General features: G+C 37.3%; 18 non-coding genes across 18 annotated transcripts; all 18 read right to left on the bottom strand.

Annotated features, from left to right (window-relative positions):
• Positions 1–8: 8 nt before the first annotated feature.
• On the bottom strand, positions 9–81 carry TRNAK-UUU (transfer RNA lysine (anticodon UUU)). The gene has a single exon. It is a non-coding gene; the product is annotated as a tRNA-Lys (tRNA).
• A 1,936-nt stretch (positions 82–2,017) lies between these two features.
• TRNAK-UUU (transfer RNA lysine (anticodon UUU)) lies at positions 2,018–2,090 on the bottom strand. Its single transcript has one exon. It is a non-coding gene; the product is annotated as a tRNA-Lys (tRNA).
• A 1,518-nt stretch (positions 2,091–3,608) lies between these two features.
• Positions 3,609–3,699, bottom strand: TRNAR-UCU (transfer RNA arginine (anticodon UCU)). Its single transcript is given in 2 exon segments — positions 3,609–3,644; positions 3,663–3,699. It is a non-coding gene; the product is annotated as a tRNA-Arg (tRNA).
• Positions 3,700–4,026: 327 nt separating this feature from the next.
• On the bottom strand, positions 4,027–4,099 carry TRNAK-UUU (transfer RNA lysine (anticodon UUU)). Its single transcript has one exon. It is a non-coding gene; the product is annotated as a tRNA-Lys (tRNA).
• Positions 4,100–6,035: 1,936 nt separating this feature from the next.
• Positions 6,036–6,108, bottom strand: TRNAK-UUU (transfer RNA lysine (anticodon UUU)). Its single transcript has one exon. It is a non-coding gene; the product is annotated as a tRNA-Lys (tRNA).
• Positions 6,109–8,044: 1,936 nt separating this feature from the next.
• Positions 8,045–8,117, bottom strand: TRNAN-AUU (transfer RNA asparagine (anticodon AUU)). The gene has a single exon. It is a non-coding gene; the product is annotated as a tRNA-Asn (tRNA).
• A 1,518-nt stretch (positions 8,118–9,635) lies between these two features.
• On the bottom strand, positions 9,636–9,726 carry TRNAR-UCU (transfer RNA arginine (anticodon UCU)). The gene is given in 2 exon segments: positions 9,636–9,671; positions 9,690–9,726. It is a non-coding gene; the product is annotated as a tRNA-Arg (tRNA).
• A 1,918-nt stretch (positions 9,727–11,644) lies between these two features.
• TRNAR-UCU (transfer RNA arginine (anticodon UCU)) lies at positions 11,645–11,735 on the bottom strand. The gene is given in 2 exon segments: positions 11,645–11,680; positions 11,699–11,735. It is a non-coding gene; the product is annotated as a tRNA-Arg (tRNA).
• A 1,918-nt stretch (positions 11,736–13,653) lies between these two features.
• On the bottom strand, positions 13,654–13,744 carry TRNAR-UCU (transfer RNA arginine (anticodon UCU)). The gene is given in 2 exon segments: positions 13,654–13,689; positions 13,708–13,744. It is a non-coding gene; the product is annotated as a tRNA-Arg (tRNA).
• A 327-nt stretch (positions 13,745–14,071) lies between these two features.
• On the bottom strand, positions 14,072–14,144 carry TRNAK-UUU (transfer RNA lysine (anticodon UUU)). Its single transcript has one exon. It is a non-coding gene; the product is annotated as a tRNA-Lys (tRNA).
• Positions 14,145–15,662: 1,518 nt separating this feature from the next.
• On the bottom strand, positions 15,663–15,753 carry TRNAR-UCU (transfer RNA arginine (anticodon UCU)). Its single transcript is given in 2 exon segments — positions 15,663–15,698; positions 15,717–15,753. It is a non-coding gene; the product is annotated as a tRNA-Arg (tRNA).
• A 327-nt stretch (positions 15,754–16,080) lies between these two features.
• Positions 16,081–16,153, bottom strand: TRNAK-UUU (transfer RNA lysine (anticodon UUU)). Its single transcript has one exon. It is a non-coding gene; the product is annotated as a tRNA-Lys (tRNA).
• Positions 16,154–17,671: 1,518 nt separating this feature from the next.
• On the bottom strand, positions 17,672–17,762 carry TRNAR-UCU (transfer RNA arginine (anticodon UCU)). Its single transcript is given in 2 exon segments — positions 17,672–17,707; positions 17,726–17,762. It is a non-coding gene; the product is annotated as a tRNA-Arg (tRNA).
• Positions 17,763–18,089: 327 nt separating this feature from the next.
• On the bottom strand, positions 18,090–18,162 carry TRNAK-UUU (transfer RNA lysine (anticodon UUU)). Its single transcript has one exon. It is a non-coding gene; the product is annotated as a tRNA-Lys (tRNA).
• A 1,518-nt stretch (positions 18,163–19,680) lies between these two features.
• On the bottom strand, positions 19,681–19,771 carry TRNAR-UCU (transfer RNA arginine (anticodon UCU)). Its single transcript is given in 2 exon segments — positions 19,681–19,716; positions 19,735–19,771. It is a non-coding gene; the product is annotated as a tRNA-Arg (tRNA).
• A 327-nt stretch (positions 19,772–20,098) lies between these two features.
• TRNAK-UUU (transfer RNA lysine (anticodon UUU)) lies at positions 20,099–20,171 on the bottom strand. The gene has a single exon. It is a non-coding gene; the product is annotated as a tRNA-Lys (tRNA).
• A 1,518-nt stretch (positions 20,172–21,689) lies between these two features.
• Positions 21,690–21,780, bottom strand: TRNAR-UCU (transfer RNA arginine (anticodon UCU)). The gene is given in 2 exon segments: positions 21,690–21,725; positions 21,744–21,780. It is a non-coding gene; the product is annotated as a tRNA-Arg (tRNA).
• Positions 21,781–22,107: 327 nt separating this feature from the next.
• On the bottom strand, positions 22,108–22,180 carry TRNAK-UUU (transfer RNA lysine (anticodon UUU)). Its single transcript has one exon. It is a non-coding gene; the product is annotated as a tRNA-Lys (tRNA).
• Between the last annotated feature and the right edge of the window lie 21 nt (positions 22,181–22,201).

Here is a 22,201-nt window from a genome sequence, read left to right as displayed (position 1 = left end):
GAAGCAACCGCCTGAACAGGGACTTGAACCCTGGACCCTCAGATTAAAAGTCTGATGCTCTACCGACTGAGCTATCCAGGCTCTGCTATACTCTGTCTTAAAATCAGCTAAACAAATGTGGACGTACACTGACCTACACTCTATGTATTAATATGGTTACATATATTAGCAATCAAATGTGTAGAGTTTAATAACAAATTGATGTTTTAACCCCTTCCATGCTCATGACGAGCTCAGCTCGTTGTGCAGTACACTTGTCGTGTGCTTATGACGAGCTGAGCTCGTCATGAACAATGGATTTACAGATCATTCAGCACAGGAGGAAAATCTCCTGTAGCATTGAAGGTGTTAAGCATTTGAAATTTCAGCAGCACACGTAATCCATTTTAAATCCTGAAATTTGTACTATCTCATTTCGGCTGACTTAGAAATCATGTGTCTAAAATGACATTGTGAAATCAATAAAGTGCCAAATACTATTACTACCTACTAAATTACATTTTCAGCAGTATCTTTGGGAATTTCCTCTTGGGCATAGATTATGCAATGTTTTCAAAGCAAACAGTCTCTGTTTAAGTAGACTTTCTTTCACTGCCATGTTGGTAAATGTTTCTGGTGATGCAGACGCAGGCATTGCTTGTTACTGTTTCAATTAGTTATAAAATAGGAGGAGGGATAAAATTGACCCAGCTGGTGTTTGAACACAAAGCCTTTGAATGCTTTTGCTACATTCGTCTAGGACTCCAAGCCGCTATCCATTGCACTAGAGATCCGACCTGATTCAACACGGTGATCAGAGATTCACAAATAAAAAGATGACCTATCAGCTGTTGACCAACTTTTTCAAGTTAATCGGACACTACCTTACATTTTGAACATTGAATTGGGTAAAAGATAATCAACATGTCAAACTACATGATACAGTTTGGGTAAGTCTTCTTAACCCTTGTCAAAGAATGTAGAAGACAGATGGGTATGTAATGACTTGATTAAGACTTTTTTGAAACATCTCTAATAGGACTCCCCATTCATTGGATCCTGAAAAGAGTATGCAATTGATATACCTTTTCTTTAACCAAGCCGCCTGAACAGGGACTTGAATCCTGGGCCCTCAGATTAAAGGTCTGATGCTCTCCCGGCTGAGCTATCCAGGCTCAGAGAGGTCGCTCCACAAAATGACCTTATCAACATTTGGAAGTGTCCCAACTATCACTACGTTTCTTAAGATGGTTGCCGGTATTAAGTACTGAATACGCGGAATATAATAATGAATTGGTACTTCAAGCATTTGAAATCTCTTCAGCAAATTTAACCTTATTGTAAGTCCTGAAATTGCTACTATCTCATTTTGTTTGCTGACTTAGAAGTCATATGTTTTTATTGACATTGTAAAATTAAGGAAGGGCCCAAAATCTTACTTCTGAGTAAATTACATTTTCATAAGTACAGCTGCCAATTTCCTCTTCTGCAAAGATTGCGTAATTTGAATAGTATCTATTTAAAATAGACTTCCTTTCACTGCCCTTTTTGGTGAAGCAGAAGCATGCATGCACTGTTTATTACTCTTTTAAACAGTTATGAAATAAATAGGGATAAAACTGACTCTTGTGGGATTCGAACCCACAACCTTTGAATATCTTTTTTACATTCACCTAGAAGTCCAATGCGCTATCCATTGCGCCACAGAGCCAATACGCTCTGATTAGGTGCAGAGATATTCTGAAATGAAATAATGTTGATCAGCTTTATAAAGTTCATTTGATACTATAACCATGGATTTATTTTGAATATTGAATTGGGGAAATCATATTCACCGTCTCAAGTTACATGATACCTTGGGTAAGTCTACGTACGACTTAAGTTTAGTCAAATGGCACATGATATATGAGGCAGATGTGCATTTCACAACTCCATGAAAGACGTTTTTGCAATTTTAGTAATGGAATATCTTATTCGTCATGCAGGGGAACACAAAAAGAGCATCCAATTAGAGTAATTTTTCTTTAAAGGAAGCAACCGCCTGAACAGGGACTTGAACCCTGGACCCTCAGATTAAAAGTCTGATGCTCTACCGACTGAGCTATCCAGGCTCTGCTATACTCTGTCTTAAAATCAGCTAAACAAATGTGGACGTACATTGACCTACACTCTATGTATTAATATGGTTACATATATTAGCAATCAAATTTGTAGAGTTTAATAACAAATTGATGTTTTAACCCCTTCCATGCTCATGACGAGCTCAGCTCGTCATGCAGTACACTTGTCGTGTGCTTATGACGAGCTGAGCTCGTCATGAACAATGGATTTACAGATCATTCAGCACAGGAGGAAAATCTCCTGTAGCATTGAAGGTGTTAAGCATTTGAAATTTCAGCAGCACACGTAATCCATTTTAAATCCTGAAATTTGTACTATCTCATTTCGGCTGACTTAGAAATCATGTGTCTAAAATGACATTGTGAAATCAATAAAGTGCCAAATACTATTACTACCTACTAAATGACATTTTCAGCAGTATCTTTGGGAATTTCCTCTTGGGCATAGATTATGCAATGTTTTCAAAGCAAACAGTCTCTGTTTAAGTAGACTTTCTTTCACTGCCATGTTGGTAAATGTTTCTGGTGATGCAGACGCAGGCATTGCTTGTTACTGTTTCAATTAGTTATAAAATAGGAGGAGGGATAAAATTGACCCAGCTGGTGTTTGAACACAAAGCCTTTGAATGCTTTTGCTACATTCGTCTAGGACTCCAAGCCGCTATCCATTGCACTAGAGATCCGACCTGATTCAACACGGTGATCAGAGATTCACAAATAAAAAGATGACCTATCAGCTGTTGACCAACTTTATCAAGTTAATCGGACACTACCTTACATTTTGAACATTGAATTGGGTAAAAGATAATCAACATGTCAAACTACATGATACAGTTTGGGTAAGTCTTCTTAACCCTTGTCAAATAATGTAGAAGACAGATGGGTATGTAATGACTTGATTAAGACTTTTTTGAAACATCTCTAATAGGACTCCCCATTCATTGGATCCTGAAAAGAGTATGCAATTGATATACCTTTTCTTTAACCAAGCCGCCTGAACAGGGACTTGAACCCTGGGCCCTCAGATTAAAAGTCTGATGCTCTCCCGGCTGAGCTATCCAGGCTCGGAGAGTTCGCTCCACAAAATGACCTTATCAACATTTGGAAGTGTCCCAACTATCACTACGTTTCTTAAGATGGTTGCCGGTATTAAGTACTGAATACGCGGAATATAATAATGAATTGGAACTTCAAGCATTTGAAATCTCTTCAGTAAATTTAACCTTATTGTAAGTCCTGAAATTGCTACTATCTCATTTTTTTTGCTGACTTAGAAGTCATATGTTTTTATTGACATTGTAAAATTAAGGAAGGGCCCAAAATCTTACTTCTGAGTAAATTACATTTTCATAAGTACAGCTGCCAATTTCCTCTTCTGCAAAGATTGCGTAATTTGAATAGTATCTATTTAAAATAGACTTCCTTTCACTGCCCTTTTTGGTGAAGCAGAAGCATGCATGCACTGTTTATTACTCTTTTAAACAGTTAGGAAATAAATAGGGATAAAACTGACTCTGGTGGGATTCGAACCCACAACCTTTGAATATCTTTTTTACATTCACCTAGAAGTCCAATGCGCTATCCATTGCGCCACAGAGCCAATACGCTCTGATTAGGTGCAGAGAGATTCTGAAATGAAATAATGTTGATCAGCTTTATAAAGTCCATTTGATACTATAACCATGGATTTATTTTGAATATTGAATTGGGGAAATTATATTCACCGTCTCAAGTTACATGATACCTTAGGTAAGTCTACGTACGACTTAAGTTTAGTCAAATGGCACATGATATATGAGGCAGATGTGCATTTCACAACTCCATGAAAGACGTTTTTGCAATTTTAGTAATGGAATATCTTATTCGTAATGCAGGGGAACACAAAAAGAGCATCCAATTAGAGTAATTTTTCTTTAAAGGAAACAACTGCCTGAACAGGGACTTGAACCCTGGACCCTCAGATTAAAAGTCTGATGCTCTACCGACTGAGCTATCCAGGCTCTGCTATACTCTGTCTTAAAATCAGCTAAACAAATGTGGACGTACATTGACCTACACTCTATGTATTAATATGGTTACATATATTAGCAATCAAATTTGTAGAGTTTAATAACAAATTGATGTTTTAACCCCTTCCATGCTCATGACGAGCTCAGCTCGTCGTGCAGTACACTTGTCGTGTGCTTATGACGAGCTGAGCTCGTCATGAACAATGGATTTACAGATCATTCAGCACAGGAGGAAAATCTCCTGTAGCATTGAAGGTGTTAAGCATTTGAAATTTCAGCAGCACACGTAATCCATTTTAAATCCTGAAATTTGTACTATCTCATTTCGGCTGACTTAGAAATCATGTGTCTAAAATGACATTGTGAAATCAATTTAGTGCCAAATACTATTACTACCTACTAAATTACATTTTCAGCAGTATCTTTGGGAATTTCCTCTTGGGCATAGATTATGCAATGTTTTCAAAGCAAACAGTCTCTGTTTAAGTAGACTTTCTTTCACTGCCATTTTGGTAAATGTTTCTGGTGATGCAGACGCAGGCATTGCTTGTTACTGTTTCAATTAGTTATAAAATAAGAGGAGGGATACAATTGACCCAGCTGGTGTTTGAACACAAAGCCTTTGAATGCTTTTGCTACATTCGTCTAGGACTCCAAGCCGCTATCCATTGCACTAGAGATCCGACCTGATTCAACACGGTGATCAGAGATTCACAAATAAAAAGATGACCTATCAGCTGTTGACCAACTTTATCAAGTTAATCGGACACTACCTTACATTTTGAACATTGAATTGGGTAAAAGATAATCAACATGTCAAACTACATGATACAGTTTGGGTAAGTCTTCTTAACCCTTGTCAAATAATGTAGAAGACAGATGGGTATGTAATGACTTGATTAAGACTTTTTTGAAACATCTCTAATAGGACTCCCCATTCATTGGATCCTGAAAAGAGTATGCAATTGATATACCTTTTCTTTAACCAAGCCGCCTGAACAGGGACTTGAACCCTGGGCCCTCAGATTAAAAGTCTGATGCTCTCCCGGCTGAGCTATCCAGGCTCGGAGAGTTCGCTCCACAAAATGACCTTATCAACATTTGGAAGTGTCCCAACTATCACTACGTTTCTTAAGATGGTTGCCGGTATTAAGTACTGAATACGCGGAATATAATAATGAATTGGAACTTCAAGCATTTGAAATCTCTTCAGTAAATTTAACCTTATTGTAAGTCCTGAAATTGCTACTATCTCATTTTTTTTGCTGACTTAGAAGTCATATGTTTTTATTGACATTGTAAAATTAAGGAAGGGCCCAAAATCTTACTTCTGAGTAAATTACATTTTCATAAGTACAGCTGCCAATTTCCTCTTCTGCAAAGATTGCGTAATTTGAATAGTATCTATTTAAAATAGACTTCCTTTCACTGCCCTTTTTGGTGAAGCAGAAGCATGCATGCACTGTTTATTACTCTTTTAAACAGTTAGGAAATAAATAGGGATAAAACTGACTCTGGTGGAATTCGAACCCACAACCTTTGAATATCTTTTTTACATTCACCTAGAAGTCCAATGCGCTATCCATTGCGCCACAGAGCCAATACACTCTGATTAGGTGCAGAGAGATTCTGAAATGAAATAATGTTGATCAGCTTTATAAAGTCCATTTGATACTATAACCATGGATTTATTTTGAATATTGAATTGGGGAAATTATATTCACCGTCTCAAGTTACATGATACCTTAGGTAAGTCTACGTACGACTTAAGTTTAGTCAAATGGCACATGATATATGAGGCAGATGTGCATTTCACAACTCCATGAAAGACGTTTTTGCAATTTTAGTAATGGAATATCTTATTCGTCATGCAGGGGAACACAAAAAGAGCATCCAATTAGAGTAATTTTTCTTTAAAGGAAGCAACTGCCTGAACAGGGACTTGAACCCTGGACCCTCAGATTAAAAGTCTGATGCTCTACCGACTGAGCTATCCAGGCTCTGCTATACTCTGTCTTAAAATCAGCTAAACAAATGTGGACGTACATTGACCTACACTCTATGTATTAATATGGTTACATATATTAGCAATCAAATTTGTAGAGTTTAATAACAAATTGATGTTTTAACCCCTTCCATGCTCATGACGAGCTCAGCTCGTCGTGCAGTACACTTGTCGTGTGCTTATGACGAGCTGAGCTCGTCATGAACAATGGATTTACAGATCATTCAGCACAGGAGGAAAATCTCCTGTAGCATTGAAGGTGTTAAGCATTTGAAATTTCAACAGCACACGTAATCCATTTTAAATCCTGAAATTTGTACTATCTCATTTCGGCTGACTTAGAAATCATGTGTCTAAAATGACATTGTGAAATCAATTTAGTGCCAAATACTATTACTACCTACTAAATTACATTTTCAGCAGTATCTTTGGGAATTTCCTCTTGGGCATAGATTATGCAATGTTTTCAAAGCAAACAGTCTCTGTTTAAGTAGACTTTCTTTCACTGCCATTTTGGTAAATGTTTCTGGTGATGCAGACGCAGGCATTGCTTGTTACTGTTTCAATTAGTTATAAAATAAGAGGAGGGATACAATTGACCCAGCTGGTGTTTGAACACAAAGCCTTTGAATGCTTTTGCTACATTCGTCTAGGACTCCAAGCCGCTATCCATTGCACTAGAGATTCGACCTGATTCAACACGGTGATCAGAGATTCACAGATAAAAAGATGACCTATCAGCTGTTGACCAACTTTATCAAGTTAATCGGACACTACCTTATATTTTGAACATTGAATTGGGTAAAAGATAATCAACATGTCAAACTACATGATACAGTTTGGGTAAGTCTTCTTAACCCTTGTCAAAGAATGTAGAAGACAGATGGGTATGTAATGACTTGATTAAGACTTTTTTGAAACATCTCTAATAGGACTCCCCATTCATTGGATCCTGAAAAGAGTATGCAATTGATATACCTTTTCTTTAACCAAGCCGCCTGAACAGGGACTTGAACCCTGGGCCCTCAGATTAAAAGTCTGATGCTCTCCCGGCTGAGCTATCCAGGCTCGGAGAGGTCGCTCCACAAAATGACCTTATCAACATTTGGAAGTGTCCCAACTATCACTACGTTTCTTAAGATGGTTGCCGGTATTAAGTACTGAATACGCGGAATATAATAATGAATTGGTACTTCAAGCATTTGAAATCTCTTCAGTAAATTTAACCTTATTGTAAGTCCTGAAATTGCTACTATCTCATTTTTTTTGCTGACTTAGAAGTCATATGTTTTTATTGACATTGTAAAATTAAGGAAGGGCCCAAAATCTTACTTCTGAGTAAATTACATTTTCATAAGTACAGCTGCCAATTTCCTCTTCTGCAAAGATTGCGTAATTTGAATAGTATCTATTTAAAATAGACTTCCTTTCACTGCCCTTTTTGGTGAAGCAGAAGCATGCATGCACTGTTTATTACTCTTTTAAACAGTTATGAAATAAATAGGGATAAAACTGACTCTGGTGGGATTCGAACCCACAACCTTTGAATATCTTTTTTACATTCACCTAGATGTCCAATGCGCTATCCATTGCACCACAGAGCCAATACGCTCTGATTAGGTGCAGAGATATTCTGAAATGAAATAATGTTGATCAGCTTTATAAAGTTCATTTGATACTATAACCATGGATTTATTTTGAATATTGAATTGGGGAAATTATATTCACCGTCTCAAGTTACATGATACCTTAGGTAAGTCTACGTACGACTTAAGTTTAGTCAAATGGCACATGATATATGAGGCAGATGTGCATTTCACAACTCCATGAAAGACGTTTTTGCAATTTTAGTAATGGAATATCTTATTCGTCATGCAGGGGAACACAAAAAGAGCATCCAATTAGAGTAATTTTTCTTTAAAGGAAGCAACCGCCTGAACAGGGACTTGAACCCTGGACCCTCAGATTAATAGTCTGATGCTCTACCGACTGAGCTATCCAGGCTCTGCTAAACTCTGTCTTAAAATCAGCTAAACAAATGTGGACGTACACTGACCTACACTCTATGTATTAATATGGTTCCATATATTAGCAATCAAATTTGTAGAGTTTAATAACAAATTGATGTTTTAACCCCTTCCATGCTCATGACGAGCTCAGCTCGTCGTGCAGTACACTTGTCGTGTGCTTATGACGAGCTGAGCTCGTCATGAACAATGGATTTACAGATCATTCAGCACAGGAGGAAAATCTCCTGTAGCATTGAAGGTGTTAAGCATTTGAAATTTCAGCAGCACACGTAATCCATTTTAAATCCTGAAATTTGTACTATCTCATTTCGGCTGACTTAGAAATCATGTGTCTAAAATGACATTGTGAAATCAATAAAGTGCCAAATACTATTACTACCTACTAAATTACATTTTCAGCAGTATCTTTGGGAATTTCCTCTTGGGCATGGATTATGCAATGTTTTCAAAGCAAACAGTCTCTGTTTAAGTAGACTTTCTTTCACTGCCATTTTGGTAAATGTTTCTGGTGATGCAGACGCAGGCATTGCTTGTTACTGTTTCAATTAGTTATAAAATAAGAGGAGGGATACAATTGACCCAGCTGGTGTTTGAACACAAAGCCTTTGAATGCTTTTGCTACATTCGTCTAGGACTCCAAGCCGCTATCCATTGCACTAGAGATCCGACCTGATTCAACACGGTGATCAGAGATTCACAAATAAAAAGATGACCTATCAGCTGTTGACCAACTTTATCAAGTTAATCGGACACTACCTTATATTTTGAACATTGAATTGGGTAAAAGATAATCAACATGTCAAACTACATGATACAGTTTGGGTAAGTCTTCTTAACCCTTGTCAAAGAATGTAGAAGACAGATGGGTATGTAATGACTTGATTAAGACTTTTTTGAAACATCTCTAATAGGACTCCCCATTCATTGGATCCTGAAAAGAGTATGCAATTGATATACCTTTTCTTTAACCAAGCCGCCTGAACAGGGACTTGAACCCTGGGCCCTCAGATTAAAAGTCTGATGCTCTCCCGGCTGAGCTATCCAGGCTCGGAGAGGTCGCTCCACAAAATGACCTTATCAACATTTGGAAGTGTCCCAACTATCACTACGTTTCTTAAGATGGTTGCCGGTATTAAGTACTGAATACGTGGAATATAATAATGAATTGGTACTTCAAGCATTTGAAATCTCTTCAGTAAATTTAACCTAATTGTAAGTCCTGAAATTGCTACTATCTCATTTTTTTTGCTGACTTAGAAGTCATATGTTTTTATTGACATTGTAAAATTAAGGAAGGGCCCAAAATCTTACTTCTGAGTAAATTACATTTTCATAAGTACAGCTGCCAATTTCCTCTTCTGCAAAGATTGCGTAATTTGAATAGTATCTATTTAAAATAGACTTCCTTTCACTGCCCTTTTTGGTGAAGCAGAAGCATGCATGCACTGTTTATTACTCTTTTAAACAGTTATGAAATAAATAGGGATAAAACTGACTCTGGTGGGATTCGAACCCACAACCTTTGAATATCTTTTTTACATTCACCTAGAAGTCCAATGCGCTATCCATTGCACCACAGAGCCAATACGCTCTGATTAGGTGCAGAGATATTCTGAAATGAAATAATGTTGATCAGCTTTATAAAGTTCATTTGATACTATAACCATGGATTTATTTTGAATATTGAATTGGGGAAATTATATTCACCGTCTCAAGTTACATGATACCTTAGGTAAGTCTACGTACGACTTAAGTTTAGTCAAATGGCACATGATATATGAGGCAGATGTGCATTTCACAACTCCATGAAAGACGTTTTTGCAATTTTAGTAATGGAATATCTTATTCGTCATGCAGGGGAACACAAAAAGAGCATCCAATTAGAGTAATTTTTCTTTAAAGGAAGCAACCGCCTGAACAGGGACTTGAACCCTTGACCCTCAGATTAAAAGTCTGATGCTCTACCGACTGAGCTATCCAGGCTCTGCTAAACTCTGTCTTAAAATCAGCTAAACAAATGTGGACGTACACTGACCTACACTCTATGTATTAATATGGTTCCATATATTAGCAATCAAATCTGTAGAGTTTAATAACAAATTGATGTTTTAACCCCTTCCATGCTCATGACGAGCTCAGCTCGTCGTGCAGTACACTTGTCGTGTGCTTATGACGAGCTGAGCTCGTCATGAACAATGGATTTACAGATCATTCAGCACAGGAGGAAAATCTCCTGTAGCATTGAAGGTGTTAAGCATTTGAAATTTCAGCAGCACACGTAATCCATTTTAAATCCTGAAATTTGTACTATCTCATTTCGGCTGACTTAGAAATCATGTGTCTAAAATGACATTGTGAAATCAATAAAGTGCCAAATACTATTACTACCTACTAAATTACATTTTCAGCAGTATCTTTGGGAATTTCCTCTTGGGCATAGATTATGCAATGTTTTCAAAGCAAACAGTCTCTGTTTAAGTAGACTTTCTTTCACTGCCATGTTGGTAAATGTTTCTGGTGATGCAGACGCAGGCATTGCTTGTTACTGTTTCAATTAGTTATAAAATAGGAGGAGGGATAAAATTGACCCAGCTGGTGTTTGAACACAAAGCCTTTGAATGCTTTTGCTACATTCGTCTAGGACTCCAAGCCGCTATCCATTGCACTAGAGATCCGACCTGATTCAACACGGTGATCAGAGATTCACAAATAAAAAGATGACCTATCAGCTGTTGACCAACTTTATCAAGTTAATCGGACACTACCTTACATTTTGAACATTGAATTGGGTAAAAGATAATCAACATGTCAAACTACATGATACAGTTTGGGTAAGTCTTCTTAACCCTTGTCAAAGAATGTAGAAGACAGATGGGTATGTAATGACTTGATTAAGACTTTTTTGAAACATCTCTAATAGGACTCCCCATTCATTGGATCCTGAAAAGAGTATGCAATTGATATACCTTTTCTTTAACCAAGCCGCCTGAACAGGGACTTGAACCCTGGGCCCTCAGATTAAAAGTCTGATGCTCTCCCGGCTGAGCTATCCAGGCTCGGAGAGGTCGCTCCACAAAATGACCTTATCAACATTTGGAAGTGTCCCAACTATCACTACGTTTCTTAAGTTGGTTGCCGGTATTAAGTACTGAATACGCGGAATATAATAATGAATTGGTACTTCAAGCATTTGAAATCTCTTCAGTAAATTTAACCTTATTGTAAGTCCTTAATTTGCTACTATCTCATTTTTTTTGCTGACTTAGAAGTCATATGTTTTTATTGACATTGTAAAATTAAGGAAGGGCCCAAAATCTTACTTCTGAGTAAATTACATTTTCATAAGTACAGCTGCCAATTTCCTCTTCTGCAAAGATTGCGTAATTTGAATAGTATCTATTTAAAATAGACTTCCTTTCACTGCCCTTTTTGGTGAAGCAGAAGCATGCATGCACTGTTTATTACTCTTTTAAACAGTTATGAAATAAATAGGGATAAAACTGACTCTGGTGGGATTTGAACCCACAACCTTTGAATATCTTTTTTACATTCACCTAGAAGTCCAATGCGCTATCCATTGCGCCACAGAGCCAATACGCTCTGATTAGGTGCAGAGATATTCTGAAATGAAATAATGTTGATCAGCTTTATAAAGTTCATTTGATACTATAACCATGGATTTATTTTGAATATTGAATTGGGGAAATCATATTCACCGTTTCAAGTTACATGATACCTTAGGTAAGTCTACGTACGACTTAAGTTTAGTCAAATGGCACATGATATATGAGGCAGATGTGCATTTCACAACTCCATGAAAGACGTTTTTGCAATTTTAGTAATGGAATATCTTATTCGTCATGCAGGGGAACACAAAAAGAGCATCCAATTAGAGTAATTTTTCTTTAAAGGAAGCAACCGCCTGAACAGGGACTTGAACCCTGGACCCTCAGATTAAAAGTCTGATGCTCTACCGACTGAGCTATCCAGGTTCTGCTATACTCTGTCTTAAAATCAGCTAAACAAATGTGGACGTACATTGACCTACACTCTATGTATTAATATGGTTCCATATATTAGCAATCAAATTTGTAGAGTTTAATAACAAATTGATGTTTTAACCCCTTCCATGCTCATGACGAGCTCAGCTCGTCGTGCAGTACACTTGTCGTGTGCTTATGACGAGCTGAGCTCGTCATGAACAATGGATTTACAGATCATTCAGCACAGGAGGAAAATCTCCTGTAGCATTGAAGGTGTTAAGCATTTGAAATTTCAGCAGCACACGTAATCCATTTTAAATCCTGAAATTTGTACTATCTCATTTCGGCTGACTTAGAAATCATGTGTCTAAAATGACATTGTGAAATCAATAAAGTGCCAAATACTATTACTACCTACTAAATTACATTTTCAGCAGTATCTTTGGGAATTTCCTCTTGGGCATAGATTATGCAATGTTTTCAAAGCAAACAGTCTCTGTTTAAGTAGACTTTCTTTCACTGCCATGTTGGTAAATGTTTCTGGTGATGCAGACGCAGGCATTGCTTGTTACTGTTTCAATTAGTTATAAAATAGGAGGAGGGATAAAATTGACCCAGCTGGTGTTTGAACACAAAGCCTTTGAATGCTTTTGCTACATTCGTCTAGGACTCCAAGCCGCTATCCATTGCACTAGAGATCCGACCTGATTCAACACGGTGATCAGAGATTCACAAATAAAAAGATGACCTATCAGCTGTTGACCAACTTTATCAAGTTAATCGGACACTACCTTACATTTTGAACATTGAATTGGGTAAAAGATAATCAACATGTCAAACTACATGATACAGTTTGGGTAAGTCTTCTTAACCCTTGTCAAAGAATGTAGAAGACAGATGGGTATGTAATGACTTGATTAAGACTTTTTTGAAACATCTCTAATAGGACTCCCCATTCATTGGATCCTGAAAAGAGTATGCAATTGATATACCTTTTCTTTAACCAAGCCGCCTGAACAGGGACTTGAACCCTGGGCCCTCAGATTAAAAGTCTGATGCTCTCCCGGCTGAGCTATCCAGGCTCGGAGAGGTCGCTCCACAAAATGACCTTATCAACATTTGGAAGTGTCCCAACTATCACTACGTTTCTTAAGTTGGTTGCCGGTATTAAGTACTGAATACGCGGAATATAATAATGAATTGGTACTTCAAGCATTTGAAATCTCTTCAGTAAATTTAACCTTATTGTAAGTCCTTAATTTGCTACTATCTCATTTTTTTTGCTGACTTAGAAGTCATATGTTTTTATTGACATTGTAAAATTAAGGAAGGGCCCAAAATCTTACTTCTGAGTAAATTACATTTTCATAAGTACAGCTGCCAATTTCCTCTTCTGCAAAGATTGCGTAATTTGAATAGTATCTATTTAAAATAGACTTCCTTTCACTGCCCTTTTTGGTGAAGCAGAAGCATGCATGCGCTGTTTATTACTCTTTTAAACAGTTATGAAATAAATAGGGATAAAACTGACTCTGGTGGGATTCGAACCCACAACCTTTGAATATCTTTTTTACATTCACCTAGAAGTCCAATGCGCTATCCATTGCGCCACAGAGCCAATACGCTCTGATTAGGTGCAGAGATATTCTGAAATGAAATAATGTTGATCAGCTTTATAAAGTTCATTTGATACTATAACCATGGATTTATTTTGAATATTGAATTGGGGAAATCATATTCACCGTTTCAAGTTACATGATACCTTAGGTAAGTCTACGTACGACTTAAGTTTAGTCAAATGGCACATGATATATGAGGCAGATGTGCATTTCACAACTCCATGAAAGACGTTTTTGCAATTTTAGTAATGGAATATCTTATTCGTCATGCAGGGGAACACAAAAAGAGCATCCAATTAGAGTAATTTTTCTTTAAAGGAAGCAACCGCCTGAACAGGGACTTGAACCCTGGACCCTCAGATTAAAAGTCTGATGCTCTACCGACTGAGCTATCCAGGCTCTGCTATACTCTGTCTTAAAATCAGCTAAACAAATGTGGACGTACATTGACCTACACTCTATGTATTAATATGGTTACATATATTAGCAATCAAATTTGTAGAGTTTAATAACAAATTGATGTTTTAACCCCTTCCATGCTCATGACGAGCTCAGCTCGTCGTGCAGTACACTTGTCGTGTGCTTATGACGAGCTGAGCTCGTCATGAACAATGGATTTACAGATCATTCAGCACAGGAGGAAAATCTCCTGTAGCATTGAAGGTGTTAAGCATTTGAAATTTCAGCAGCACACGTAATCCATTTTAAATCCTGAAATTTGTACTATCTCATTTCGGCTGACTTAGAAATCATGTGTCTAAAATGACATTGTGAAATCAATAAAGTGCCAAATACTATTACTACCTACTAAATGACATTTTCAGCAGTATCTTTGGGAATTTCCTCTTGGGCATAGATTATGCAATGTTTTCAAAGCAAACAGTCTCTGTTTAAGTAGACTTTCTTTCACTGCCATGTTGGTAAATGTTTCTGGTGATGCAGACGCAGGCATTGCTTGTTACTGTTTCAATTAGTTATAAAATAGGAGGAGGGATAAAATTGACCCAGCTGGTGTTTGAACACAAAGCCTTTGAATGCTTTTGCTACATTCGTCTAGGACTCCAAGCCGCTATCCATTGCACTAGAGATCCGACCTGATTCAACACGGTGATCAGAGATTCACAAATAAAAAGATGACCTATCAGCTGTTGACCAACTTTATCAAGTTAATCGGACACTACCTTACATTTTGAACATTGAATTGGGTAAAAGATAATCAACATGTCAAACTACATGATACAGTTTGGGTAAGACTTCTTAACCCTTGTCAAAGAATGTAGAAGACAGATGGGTATGTAATGACTTGATTAAGACTTTTTTGAAACATCTCTAATAGGACTCCCCATTCATTGGATCCTGAAAAGAGTATGCAATTGATATACCTTTTCTTTAACCAAGCCGCCTGAACAGGGACTTGAACCCTGGGCCCTCAGATTAAAAGTCTGATGCTCTCCCGGCTGAGCTATCCAGGCTCGGAGAGGTCGCTCCACAAAATGACCTTATCAACATTTGGAAGTGTCCCAACTATCACTACGTTTCTTAAGATGGTTGCCGGTATTAAGTACTGAATACGCGGAATATAATAATGAATTGGTACTTCAAGCATTTGAAATCTCTTCAGTAAATTTAACCTTATTGTAAGTCCTGAAATTGCTACTATCTCATTTTTTTTGCTGACTTAGAAGTCATATGTTTTTATTGACATTGTAAAATTAAGGAAGGGCCCAAAATCTTACTTCTGAGTAAATTACATTTTCATAAGTACAGCTGCCAATTTCCTCTTCTGCAAAGATTGCGTAATTTGAATAGTATCTATTTAAAATAGACTTCCTTTCACTGCCCTTTTTGGTGAAGCAGAAGCATGCATGCACTGTTTATTACTCTTTTAAACAGTTATGAAATAAATAGGGATAAAACTGACTCTGGTGGGATTCGAACCCACAACCTTTGAATATCTTTTTTACATTCACCTAGAAGTCCAATGCGCTATCCATTGCGCCACAGAGCCAATACGCTCTGATTAGGTGCAGAGATATTCTGAAATGAAATAATGTTGATCAGCTTTATAAAGTTCATTTGATACTATAACCATGGATTTATTTTGAATATTGAATTGGGGAAATCATATTCACCGTTTCAAGTTACATGATACCTTAGGTAAGTCTACGTACGACTTAAGTTTAGTCAAATGGCACATGATATATGAGGCAGATGTGCATTTCACAACTCCATGAAAGACGTTTTTGCAATTTTAGTAATGGAATATCTTATTCGTCATGCAGGGGAACACAAAAAGAGCATCCAATTAGAGTAATTTTTCTTTCAAGGAAGTAACCGCCTGAACAGGGACTTGAACCCTGGACCCTCAGATTAAAAGTCTGATGCTCTACCGACTGAGCTATCCAGGCTCTGCTATACTCTGTCTTAAAATCAGCTAAACAAATGTGGACGTACATTGACCTACACTCTATGTATTAATATGGTTACATATATTAGCAATCAAATTTGTAGAGTTTAATAACAAATTGATGTTTTAACCCCTTCCATGCTCATGACGAGCTCAGCTCGTCGTGCAGTACACTTGTCGTGTGCTTATGACGAGCTGAGCTCGTCATGAACAATGGATTTACAGATCATTCAGCACAGGAGGAAAATCTCCTGTAGCCTTGAAGGTGTTAAGCATTTGAAATTTCAGCAGCACACGTAATCCATTTTAAATCCTGAAATTTGTACTATCTCATTTCGGCTGACTTAGAAATCATGTGTCTAAAATGACATTGTGAAATCAATAAAGTGCCAAATACTATTACTACCTACTAAATTACATTTTCAGCAGTATCTTTGGGAATTTCCTCTTGGGCATAGATTATGCAATGTTTTCAAAGCAAACAGTCTCTGTTTAAGTAGACTTTCTTTCACTGCCATGTTGGTAAATGTTTCTGGTGATGCAGACGCAGGCATTGCTTGTTACTGTTTCAATTAGTTATAAAATAGGAGGAGGGATAAAATTGACCCAGCTGGTGTTTGAACACAAAGCCTTTGAATGCTTTTGCTACATTCGTCTAGGACTCCAAGCCGCTATCCATTGCACTAGAGATCCGACCTGATTCAACACGGTGATCAGAGATTCACAAATAAAAAGATGACCTATCAGCTGTTGACCAACTTTATCAAGTTAATCGGACACTACCTTACATTTTGAACATTGAATTGGGTAAAAGATAATCAACATGTCAAACTACATGATACAGTTTGGGTAAGTCTTCTTAACCCTTGTCAAAGAATGTAGAAGACAGATGGGTATGTAATGACTTGATTAAGACTTTTTTGAAACATCTCTAATAGGACTCCCCATTCATTGGATCCTGAAAAGAGTATGCAATTGATATACCTTTTCTTTAACCAAGCCGCCTGAACAGGGACTTGAACCCTGGGCCCTCAGATTAAAAGTCTGATGCTCTCCCGGCTGAGCTATCCAGGCTCGGAGAGGTCGCTCCACAAAATGACCTTATCAACATTTGGAAGTGTCCCAACTATCACTACGTTTCTTAAGTTGGTTGCCGGTATTAAGTACTGAATACGCGGAATATAATAATGAATTGGTACTTCAAGCATTTGAAATCTCTTCAGTAAATTTAACCTTATTGTAAGTCCTTAATTTGCTACTATCTCATTTTTTTTGCTGACTTAGAAGTCATATGTTTTTATTGACATTGTAAAATTAAGGAAGGGCCCAAAATCTTACTTCTGAGTAAATTACATTTTCATAAGTACAGCTGCCAATTTCCTCTTCTGCAAAGATTGCGTAATTTGAATAGTATCTATTTAAAATAGACTTCCTTTCACTGCCCTTTTTGGTGAAGCAGAAGCATGCATGCACTGTTTATTACTCTTTTAAACAGTTATGAAATAAATAGGGATAAAACTGACTCTGGTGGGATTTGAACCCACAACCTTTGAATATCTTTTTTACATTCACCTAGAAGTCCAATGCGCTATCCATTGCGCCACAGAGCCAATACGCTCTGATTAGGTGCAGAGATATTCTGAAATGAAATAATGTTGATCAGCTTTATAAAGTTCATTTGATACTATAACCATGGATTTATTTTGAATATTGAATTGGGGAAATCATATTCACCGTTTCAAGTTACATGATACCTTAGGTAAGTCTACGTACGACTTAAGTTTAGTCAAATGGCACATGATATATGAGGCAGATGTGCATTTCACAACTCCATGAAAGACGTTTTTGCAATTTTAGTAATGGAATATCTTATTCGTCATGCAGGGGAACACAAAAAGAGCATCCAATTAGAGTAATTTTTCTTTCAAGGAAGCAACCGCCTGAACAGGGACTTGAACCCTGGACCCTCAGATTAAAAGTCTGATGCTCTACCGACTGAGCTATCCAGGCTCTGCTATACTCTGTCTTAAAATCAGCTAAACAAATGTGGACGTACATTGACCTACACTCTATGTATTAATATGGTTACATATATTAGCAATCAAATTTGTAGAGTTTAATAACAAATTGATGTTTTAACCCCTTCCATGCTCATGACGAGCTCAGCTCGTCGTGCAGTACACTTGTCGTGTGCTTATGACGAGCTGAGCTCGTCATGAACAATGGATTTACAGATCATTCAGCACAGGAGGAAAATCTCCTGTAGCATTGAAGGTGTTAAGCATTTGAAATTTCAGCAGCACACGTAATCCATTTTAAATCCTGAAATTTGTACTATCTCATTTCGGCTGACTTAGAAATCATGTGTCTAAAATGACATTGTGAAATCAATAAAGTGCCAAATACTATTACTACCTACTAAATGACATTTTCAGCAGTATCTTTGGGAATTTCCTCTTGGGCATAGATTATGCAATGTTTTCAAAGCAAACAGTCTCTGTTTAAGTAGACTTTCTTTCACTGCCATGTTGGTAAATGTTTCTGGTGATGCAGACGCAGGCATTGCTTGTTACTGTTTCAATTAGTTATAAAATAGGAGGAGGGATAAAATTGACCCAGCTGGTGTTTGAACACAAAGCCTTTGAATGCTTTTGCTACATTCGTCTAGGACTCCAAGCCGCTATCCATTGCACTAGAGATCCGACCTGATTCAACACGGTGATCAGAGATTCACAAATAAAAAGATGACCTATCAGCTGTTGACCAACTTTATCAAGTTAATCGGACACTACCTTACATTTTGAACATTGAATTGGGTAAAAGATAATCAACATGTCAAACTACATGATACAGTTTGGGTAAGACTTCTTAACCCTTGTCAAAGAATGTAGAAGACAGATGGGTATGTAATGACTTGATTAAGACTTTTTTGAAACATCTCTAATAGGACTCCCCATTCATTGGATCCTGAAAAGAGTATGCAATTGATATACCTTTTCTTTAACCAAACCGCCTGAACAGGGACTTGAACCCTGGGCCCTCAGATTAAAAGTCTGATGCTCTCCCGGCTGAGCTATCCAGGCTCGGAGAGGTCGCTCCACAAAATGACCTTATCAACATTTGGAAGTGTCCCAACTATCACTACGTTTCTTAAGATGGTTGCCGGTATTAAGTACTGAATACGCGGAATATAATAATGAATTGGTACTTCAAGCATTTGAAATCTCTTCAGTAAATTTAACCTTATTGTAAGTCCTGAAATTGCTACTATCTCATTTTTTTTGCTGACTTAGAAGTCATATGTTTTTATTGACATTGTAAAATTAAGGAAGGGCCCAAAATCTTACTTCTGAGTAAATTACATTTTCATAAGTACAGCTGCCAATTTCCTCTTCTGCAAAGATTGCGTAATTTGAATAGTATCTATTTAAAATAGACTTCCTTTCACTGCCCTTTTTGGTGAAGCAGAAGCATGCATGCACTGTTTATTACTCTTTTAAACAGTTATGAAATAAATAGGGATAAAACTGACTCTGGTGGGATTTGAACCCACAACCTTTGAATATCTTTTTTACATTCACCTAGAAGTCCAATGCGCTATCCATTGCGCCACAGAGCCAATACGCTCTGATTAGGTGCAGAGATATTCTGAAATGAAATAATGTTGATCAGCTTTATAAAGTTCATTTGATACTATAACCATGGATTTATTTTGAATATTGAATTGGGGAAATCATATTCAACGTTTCAAGTTACATGATACCTTAGGTAAGTCTACGTACGACTTAAGTTTAGTCAAATGGCACATGATATATGAGGCAGATGTGCATTTCACAACTCCATGAAAGACGTTTTTGCAATTTTAGTAATGGAATATCTTATTCGTCATGCAGGGGAACACAAAAAGAGCATCCAATTAGAGTAATTTTTCTTTCAAGGAAGCAACCGCCTGAACAGGGACTTGAACCCTGGACCCTCAGATTAAAAGTCTGATGCTCTACCGACTGAGCTATCCAGGCTCTGCTATACTCTGTCTTAAAATCAGCTAAACAAATGTGGACGTACATTGACCTACACTCTATGTATTAATATGGTTACATATATTAGCAATCAAATTTGTAGAGTTTAATAACAAATTGATGTTTTAACCCCTTCCATGCTCATGACGAGCTCAGCTCGTCGTGCAGTACACTTGTCGTGTGCTTATGACGAGCTGAGCTCGTCATGAACAATGGATTTACAGATCATTCAGCACAGGAGGAAAATCTCCTGTAGCATTGAAGGTGTTAAGCATTTGAAATTTCAGCAGCACACGTAATCCATTTTAAATCCTGAAATTTGTACTATCTCATTTCGGCTGACTTAGAAATCATGTGTCTAAAATGACATTGTGAAATCAATAAAGTGCCAAATACTATTACTACCTACTAAATGACATTTTCAGCAGTATCTTTGGGAATTTCCTCTTGGGCATAGATTATGCAATGTTTTCAAAGCAAACAGTCTCTGTTTAAGTAGACTTTCTTTCACTGCCATGTTGGTAAATGTTTCTGGTGATGCAGACGCAGGCATTGCTTGTTACTGTTTCAATTAGTTATAAAATAGGAGGAGGGATAAAATTGACCCAGCTGGTGTTTGAACACAAAGCCTTTGAATGCTTTTGCTACATTCGTCTAGGACTCCAAGCCGCTATCCATTGCACTAGAGATCCGACCTGATTCAACACGGTGATCAGAGAATCACAAATAAAAAGATGACCTATCAGCTGTTGACCAACTTTATCAAGTTAATCGGACACTACCTTACATTTTGAACATTGAATTGGGTAAAAGATAATCAACATGTCAAACTACATGATACAGTTTGGGTAAGTCTTCTTAACCCTTGTCAAAGAATGTAGAAGACAGATGGGTATGTAATGACTTGATTAAGACTTTTTTGAAACATCTCTAATAGGACTCCCCATTCATTGGATCCTGAAAAGAGTATGCAATTGATATACCTTTTCTTTAACCAAGCCGCCTGAACAGGGACTTGAACCCTGGGCCCTCAGATTAAAAGTCTGATGCTCTCCCGGCTGAGCTATCCAGGCTCGGAGAGGTCGCTCCACAAAATGACCTTATCAACATTTGGAAGTGTCCCAACTATCACTACGTTTCTTAAGATGGTTGCCGGTATTAAGTACTGAATACGCGGAATATAATAATGAATTGGTACTTCAAGCATTTGAAATCTCTTCAGTAAATTTAACCTTATTGTAAGTCCTTAATTTGCTACTATCTCATTTTTTTTGCTGACTTAGAAGTCATATGTTTTTATTGACATTGTAAAATTAAGGAAGGGCCCAAAATCTTACTTCTGAGTAAATTACATTTTCATAAGTACAGCTGCCAATTTCCTCTTCTGCAAAGATTGCGTAATTTGAATAGTATCTATTTAAAATAGACTTCCTTTCACTGCCCTTTTTGGTGAAGCAGAAGCATGCATGCACTGTTTATTACTCTTTTAAACAGTTATGAAATAAATAGGGATAAAACTGACTCTGGTGGGATTCGAACCCACAACCTTTGAATATCTTTTTTACATTCACCTAGAAGTCCAATGCGCTATCCATTGCGCCACAGAGCCAATACGCTCTGATTAGGTGCAGAGATATTCTGAAATGAAATAATGTTGATCAGCTTTATAAAGTTCATTTGATACTATAACCATGGATTTATTTTGAATATTGAATTGGGGAAATCATATTCACCGTTTCAAGTTACATGATACCTTAGGTAAGTCTACGTACGACTTAAGTTTAGTCAAATGGCACATGATATATGAGGCAGATGTGCATTTCACAACTCCATGAAAGACGTTTTTGCAATTTTAGTAATGGAATATCTTATTCGTCATGCAGGGGAACACAAAAAGAGCATCCAATTAGAGTAATTTTTCTTTCAAGGAAGCAACCGCCTGAACAGGGACTTGAACCCTGGACCCTCAGATTAAAAGTCTGATGCTCTACCGACTGAGCTATCCAGGCTCTGCTATACTCTGTCTTAAA

This window comes from Lissotriton helveticus, chromosome 1_1, assembly GCF_964261635.1.
Source record: "Lissotriton helveticus chromosome 1_1, aLisHel1.1, whole genome shotgun sequence".
Lineage (NCBI taxonomy): Eukaryota > Metazoa > Chordata > Amphibia > Caudata > Salamandridae > Lissotriton > Lissotriton helveticus.
This window is presented reverse-complemented; position numbering and strand designations above follow the sequence as displayed.